The sequence below is a fragment of the Tauraco erythrolophus genome, chromosome 3, assembly GCF_009769465.1.
Source record: "Tauraco erythrolophus isolate bTauEry1 chromosome 3, bTauEry1.pri, whole genome shotgun sequence".
Taxonomy (NCBI): Eukaryota; Metazoa; Chordata; class Aves; order Musophagiformes; family Musophagidae; genus Tauraco; species Tauraco erythrolophus.
The window spans coordinates 53089870-53097615 of record NC_141467.1 but is presented as its reverse complement, the minus strand read 5'-3'; positions in this window follow the sequence as shown (position 1 = coordinate 53097615).

Below are 7746 nucleotides of genomic sequence, written 5' to 3'. Positions count from 1 at the left end.
ATTCTATATTTTAAATGACAAAGTAGCTCCTCAGCTCAGCGTCACATGTTTTTGCAGGTCTAATATCTTGGTAATTCGCTCTCCATACTGACTCCTGAAAAGAGTTCAGGTTTCTCTTTTAAGGCTCAAAAGCTGGAATAGTTTAATCCTAACCTCCTGCTTTTCCTCCCTATGCAGCTGTGTCCTCCCACAATACCAAGGAGCAACAAAAACAGTGACTTCAACGAGAAATAACTTGCATAGAGACCAGGGCCTAAGCTCTGGACATAGCAGGAATCTCAGAAGGAAATTAAAGTACCTTTTTACCTCAATTTTGGTTTAAACTCTCCTTTTCTCAGTGTCTTATATGCATAGATTCAAGTAGCAAGGAAAACATAAACCCGCATGCTAGATGGGAGGAATATTTAAAAGATAAAATTGCCATTCATAGGTATATTGCCATTCTTCATCAAGAAAAATTAACAAGCATTTACATACAGCTCCTCAATGGACCCTATTTCTGGTTCCTCCAACACGGTAGAGAGGAAGAGTACAACACTAGGTGTAAGGTTGTAAAAGGAGGTGAGTCAGAGGCCAAGGCTGTTTGCTCTCTATCAGGATGCACATAGCCCAGTGGTCTGATGCAAAGGGGCAACTGCCCAGGCAGGATACAGCAAAGGAAAACTGACGTATAATAATGAACAAATTAACAACTGTGTTGTGACATTAACCAGTGTGAATAACCCACTGATAGAGAACAGAAAAGAAACAGTGTGCCTGTCAGTATAATACCAGAAAAAACAGGCAGTGAGTTAAGCTAAAATAGCGATGGTAGAACAGGTTGAAAACTGATTGAACTGCACACACAAGGAATTATTAGTGAAGTTAATACAAATAAAGCCAATAGTTAAACTTCAGAGGCTATACCCGTTAACTTCTATGGCATTATACCAGAAATTAATTTGGCTCATACCCTTTGGCATTTGCACTGACACACTGTCTTTGTATTACTTGAGGACTGACTACTTGTAGTCAGTTGTCAAAAAGCAGCAGAATCAGTTGAATGTAAATGTCTCAGCAGGGACCTCCACTAATTTTACAATTAATGACAGTTTCCTCCATACAAAGGGCTCAAGACAGAGCTAAAGTTGCTGAGACCCTTAGCACCCCAGGGAAAGCAGCAGAACTGAGATCTGTCCTGCTGGGGAAGTCCTCCATCCCCAAAAGCCCAGCTGAGCAGATGCCCTTGAAGATGTCCGCTGTACAAATCAGGCAAGGTCCTACTCCATTCTAGTTTTCCACAACCATGCTAAAGTTGCTGGAGTTTTACCAAGACAGCCAAACTAAAGCTCTGATCTGTAGAAAATGACTAAGAAACGTATCCAAATACTCATCTCCAAAGCTGCAGCTTCATCATTACTTTAAGCTGACCCAAGAATAGGCTGCTGTCAAAGGGGGAGGTCTCACCTCTTCTATTACACCAGTAGTTAGCCCTTATGTGCTTCCGTGATAAGCTAGGTAAGGTACTTGTCCTAAACTAACCAATCAAAAAGAAAAACAGTTACTTTTCGCCTGGATCGTCCCCTAGCCTGTATTTCTTGCGCAGCTGCACAAGCCCTCATCCAGGATGGGAGTGGGACACGACTGCGGGGCCAGGAGCAGCAGCAACAGCAGGAAGGGTAGGAGAGATGGACAACTTTTTAGCAGCAGTCCACTATTAGAACAGCTTAAAGCAATCATGAGAAGGAAGACTTTTGTATCAGAGGAGAAGGTGCATTTTTTTGATGAGCCAATACCGAGAGCCTGCTATCAGCTCGGTATGACTCTCCATCCTTTTTCACCGGCGATGTAAGGCTCTGTTTTACATGCAGAGCACAAGGCGATTTCTATGCAGGGCAACTTAGGAAGAAGCCCTGCACTGACTTATGGTTATCTGTATGACTAAAGTCTTCCTTTCTTTGCCAAGGTAATAAGCCTTTCCACTAATCTTTTCTGCAGCAGAGTAAATATTAGATGTAATATAACAGATCTGGTGGCTTTTTTAGCAGAGAGGTGCTGGTGTCATATCATGTAGGATTGTACATGCAAATGCCACCTTTCGAAAAACCCACAGATTTGTAAGGTTTAAAAATACCATGTAGCACTAGTGACATCTGCAGGAGCACGTCAGTTGGAGCAGCAAGAGGAAAATGCCAAAAATCAGGCTTCTGTGAGAATCTCTCCTAAGGCAAACCATTAGATGCACACTCAGCTCCTGCCTTCGCAAGCCTACCTGGGGTTGAGCAGGCCCCCTCAACCACTGTCTCAAGGGGTTAAGTCAGACCCCTCCTCTAAATCATACTCTGGAGGAGCTTCTCATTTCGTTGCCAAAGCAGGTAGTGGGGGGAATCTGGCCTCCTGTTTTACAAGGCACCTACACAGCACTGTGATTGCCTGTTTTCCTAGGAGTGAGAAACAAAAGAATGATCTTCAGGGGAAGGTTGTGTTGCATCCTCAGTCAGACCTAGGCAGGGTGACCAAGAGACACCAGTGTGAAGAGGACAAACTCAAATACCTTGTCCTACAGAAAGTGGGGGAAAGGGAGCAGCTGATTTTAAATGCTTCCACAGCTCAAGAGAGAGCACATCTATGAAGAGTCATTATTGGTTGCATTGAGTCTTGTTGCAACCGATAGGTCTAACAAATGTACTTCTTTGAAGATATAGTGATAAGGCAGAGTTCCTACAAAAAAAAAAAAAAAGCAGCATATCAAGATAAAAACTTTGGGCAAAGTTGTTTAGCAAAGAGAGCAAATCAGCAAGCGACGATGCACAGGAGTTAAGATCAGAGCACTGTGCAAACACTTAAAGGCAAGAAAATTTGATCCAGCCTGAAGTATAGTAGCCAGATCCAGAAAAAAACGGCTCAAGGGGAAAAGTCTTGGGAGGGCAATAACTAGATTTGGTAATGTAAGGAAGGGGACAATCCTCTTCTTTTTATTTTCCCTTTTCTCAAGAACATGATCCCTTCTGCATAGTAAAAAATTGAACTTCACCTTCCTTCATTATATGATGCTGTTCCAGTCTTGCCATACACAAATCCAGCCACTCTGCTTTATAACATTCTACACTATTTACACTAGGAAATTTCTAACTTACTTCATTAACATTGCTGTTAAAATATTGTTTTTAAACTAAATGCACACAGGTAGAAAACAAGACCAAAGAGGAATTTAATTTTTCTAGTCTGGATACATCTGCTGTTTCTTTTCTTAAAATGCCTTCATTTATAATCTTAGTTCATTTTTATTTTAAACACTTTGTCTTAAATAAACATTTTGCATTTTACATTATGTTTAATCCAAGTTCTCAAAACACTTACAAAGTATTGCGCCAGAACGTCCACATCATCAAAGGCAATCAGCTATGATTGTTTATAGTTGTTAGGAACACCATCATCAAGTTTTAGCATTTGAGTGACAAGGCAGCACTGTCATTTTAGACATAGTGGGGATGAGAAGTATTCTGAAACGATGATATACAAGAACCCTGTGTTCCACCCCAAAATTACAGCAGCCTAACAGCAGGTAGGCTATGAACGGTAAAGTTTTTACACCGTAAGGAGAGATATTTATGATTATGTTAGACTGCTAACATGTTAACAACAACAGGTTTTACCCAGGGAATACTCATTTTCTGTGTAGTTGTCTTAAAAAGAAAGATATGTTTACAGTACAGGAAATGAGAAAGAAAACAGTAATGTGAGAACAGTAATCAGATCTATGATATGTTTAGTGAAAAAGCTGTATGGATATCCCTGGGGAAATGTCAAGCAAGGCACACAGAAATACATGCTGTTGCAAAATTACAGGCACTACAACAGTACGGAGGAACTTGAACTACCTGATGCGATATGGGAGACCGAGTTCTGCAGGAATACAAGGAATGTGGTGAGACGGCAAGGAAAAAAACAGCATTGAAGGATGCAATAGTTAAGGGAAGACTGATATAACTACAGAGTAGTAGGATAGCGCTGCACGACATGCCATGGTAACTTGATAAAATAAATAAAAGGAAAGGGTGGGATCCGGAATCGTTTTGGGGGAAGAAGGGCAAGAGGCCCTTGGCAGGCAGAGCTGGGAGCCTCCTGGGGAGCCCCTGATCGGACTGGATTTTCTTGGAAGTCACTTGTGTGATTTCTTTTTGAGAGACAAGCAATATCACAGACTATACCACTGTGGAAAACTTCGGTTCCTGAGGTACAGCTAGGGGAGATCACAACACAAACATGGGGTGACAAGCTGAGTCTGAGGCCAATCTTGAAAGTCCAGTCAAAACCTCAAAAAATTGCAAAAGGCAGAGCTGAGAGCAGCCCACAGACACTCACGTAGCTCGGACCAGGACCTGCCCAGTCTCATGGTGCTCCAGGAACCATGGCTGGTGCCAGGGGTGGGGATCCAGGTGAGGTTGGCCATGGCCGATTAGGTGCCCACAGGGCCCTCACATAAACAGCAATGACTCAATTATTCTTTACTAAGATTTGCTCAGTAAGATGTTCTTCATTAGTTCTTTTGGTTAGAGCCCAAATAAGATTTTTTTATGAAGGACTATGCTATTTTTCAGTAGTGAAACCAAAAAAGCCATGTTTCTAGAATCCTCCTAAAAAGCATGACACTGTCTTTTATTCAACTCTAGCTTTTGCACTTTGATACACATCTGAATTGTGTTTATAAAAGTTTTCTCTTCATACATTTTCATAGCAATTTTCAAGTAAATTCTGTACTTCAAAGTAGAGTTTTATTCTGGTATTTTGAAATAGGATTTGGGTTTTTTATGTTTTTTTTTTAATGCTTGAGAAAGAAAGGAGGTTGTCTGGTCACTCTCACCAAATAATGCATATGTGAAAAGTCCCATATCATTCCGTCAATCCAAGGGAGAATTAAAATTTGCATTGATCACCTTTCCCTCTGACCTGCACCCTTACTGATGCCTTTCATCAGCACGGACCTCATGGTTTGCAGTACCTGCACTGACCATGGGTTCAGAGCAGGGGTAGGGATAATTTCATGTCATTGGCATTCTGCAACTGCCCCAAGGACCCACATTTCACAAGAACTAGTGTTCGTCAGTGGCACTGGAGTACTTCCATGATCACACCTTCTTGGACTAATCCTCCCTCTGACAGTTCCCAATATTTCTGCTGCTTGGCTGGAGGGTAAGGAGTACAATGTACAGAGATCCTGTGCCCTTCTCTGTTGCAAATAGTTTCTACATCGGAAGGATAAAGAGACCAATCCAGCCTCTCACCTAAATCGCTCCGTTTTTCTTGTCCATCAACTTCTTTCTTGCTCCTCTATCTTACAAACTATAGCTTACCAAAAGTGAGAGAGACAAGAGCAACTAGATTCCCAGCTCATTTCCCAGTACAGTTGCAAACAGTGCCAGAAACAAGCCAGAGATATTGCTGAAATGTCTGCCCACGCCCCTGAAACCAAGTTTGCGTCAAGAAGCACTGTCCAGTTAGAGTAATTAGTCTGTCGACTCCTAGCACGTCAAGTAAGCCCAAGTGGAGGTAGGGTTACATGTGTCACTGCCCCTCTGAGGAGCAAGCCTGGTGCTCGGCATCTTCCGTCAACCAACTCCAACTTGCCTTTCCTATGCCGTGCACAGGGCAGTGTCGCAGACTTCACGAGGCCTCAGGCTGCTTAAAAATGAGCCCCTGTTCATTAAAGCATCCAGCTGTTGTTCTGGCCTGTACCAACCAGGTGTGGCAGAGACCGGGCTGGTATGAGAAGCAAGCAACAGACGGCAGCAAGGAAAAGGAAGAACAAAAAAAATATAACATGTCATAGATATAAGAGTATGTGTCCTTATCTACACATGTTAAAGGCTTAATTTATAGATAAGCTAATCAGAATGAGATCTTTAACTCCCTGTTGCGAACGCTATGAAAGCATGTATAAAGTACTGAGAGCCATTTGCTCTTAAAGCTGACACAAAAGGATTTGTTTGCACATGTTCAACATTACTGACTCCACAAGTTGTATTTTAAAAGAATGACAAAAACTTTGTTGGGTAAAAAACTGATACGCACTGCACTTAAAGAAAAACAGATGGGTGTAGTGGGCACTTGTGCTTTGTGTTCTGATCCGCTTTGAATATATCTGTTGACTTTTAGCAGTAATTACAAGCTCAAATCATTGACCAAGATCCTATAATGTCCAGTGATGTTTGGGCATCAACTAAAAGATTGTATCTAGTCTAAAGAACAAATAAGTGTATTCAGAGAATGCTGGGAAGAGGTAGAAAAACCAATATGTTTTGTAAACCTGTCAGTTACACCATAGGCTTCATAACTTTACATTTTCATCTATGTTAGTCCAAAAAGAAATGTCACAGAAAGAAAACAAACAAACAAATAAAACAACCCGAAGGAAATTATAATGGGATAGACACTGTAGAAGGAGAGAACTTTTCACCTCAACAGCTGAGTGTGACAGTGGAGCAAGACCAGGCTGGGCTCGGTAGTCACCTGGTCTGCCCGGAGTCGATGTCAATGGAAGTACACCTTCTTGCTGTTTTGTCATAATGTTGATTTTTACTAGTGATTAGACAGTCAAATAAAGGCTGTGTTCCTGGCCATCATTCTCCTGACTCTGAACTAACATTCATGTTTCCATCCTCCTTCCTCAGCACTTCACACCTGAATCTTGGGCAAGTTTACTCCCAAAAGGCTGACTACCCATCAGTGTTTCCTAGCATTTTAAAACTGTAAAAATACCAAAATTGAGATTCTTCTCTTTAAGTGTTTGTGGGTTTTTTTTAAAAAAGTTACATATTACTTTCAAGCATTCTTTACATTATGTTATTTTTGGTTCATATGTTGTATCCCATAACTAAAATCTTCAGCAAAGTTGTATTTAAAACCCAGGTCTTTGAAGTACTTTCTGTTGACTCTTACAGTTCTCAGCTCATGTTTGAGACACCCTTGCTACATTAGTGAATATATCTGTAATTTGTGTGAGAAGATGAGTGTAGATTATCACATAGTATGGCAAGAAAAATAACTGTGATTAAGTGGTAGTTCAGCCCAGAAAGAGAACATTCAGAAGAGTATTATGTAAAATATACTAATATACTATATGAATATACACTAAATACAATTGGAAGATAAAAAGGTCATCCACTACCTCTCCCATTTCTTTAGTATTTATTCTTCCATTTATCTGCTGGCCTTATGCTTACCAACAGTGTGATGAAAAGAAACTATTTATATTTTAATGAGCTATACCTGTTTGTTTAGTAAGGAATATAGTACCTGCTGATTCCAGAATTGTGCAACTAAATGACTCTTAACAGCTTTGAAACTGCATAGTGGAAGAAGATTACCTGCATGCTGTCTCAGCTAAGTCACCACGCGTACTATAGATAGTCATCAAGGTCAGTCATCTTCCTGACTCATGCAGTAAACCGAACACAGCTTTACACAGTATGTGAGAAATTCACTCATTTATCATAACCTCCAACAAAGGGCTTGTAACAGAAATAGACGTACAGAAGAAGACAAATGAGATATAACATATCAGGAAGAATTTCTTTACAGAGAGGGTTGTGAAGTATTGGAACAGGCTGCCCAGGGAGGTGGTGGAGTCCCCATCCCTGGAGGTGTTTAAAAACCGTGTAGATTTGGTGTTGAGCAATATGGTTTAGGGACCCTGACAGTGCAGGGTGAATGGTTGGACTCAATGATCTTGAAGTCTCTTCCAACCAGACGATTCTATGATTCTAT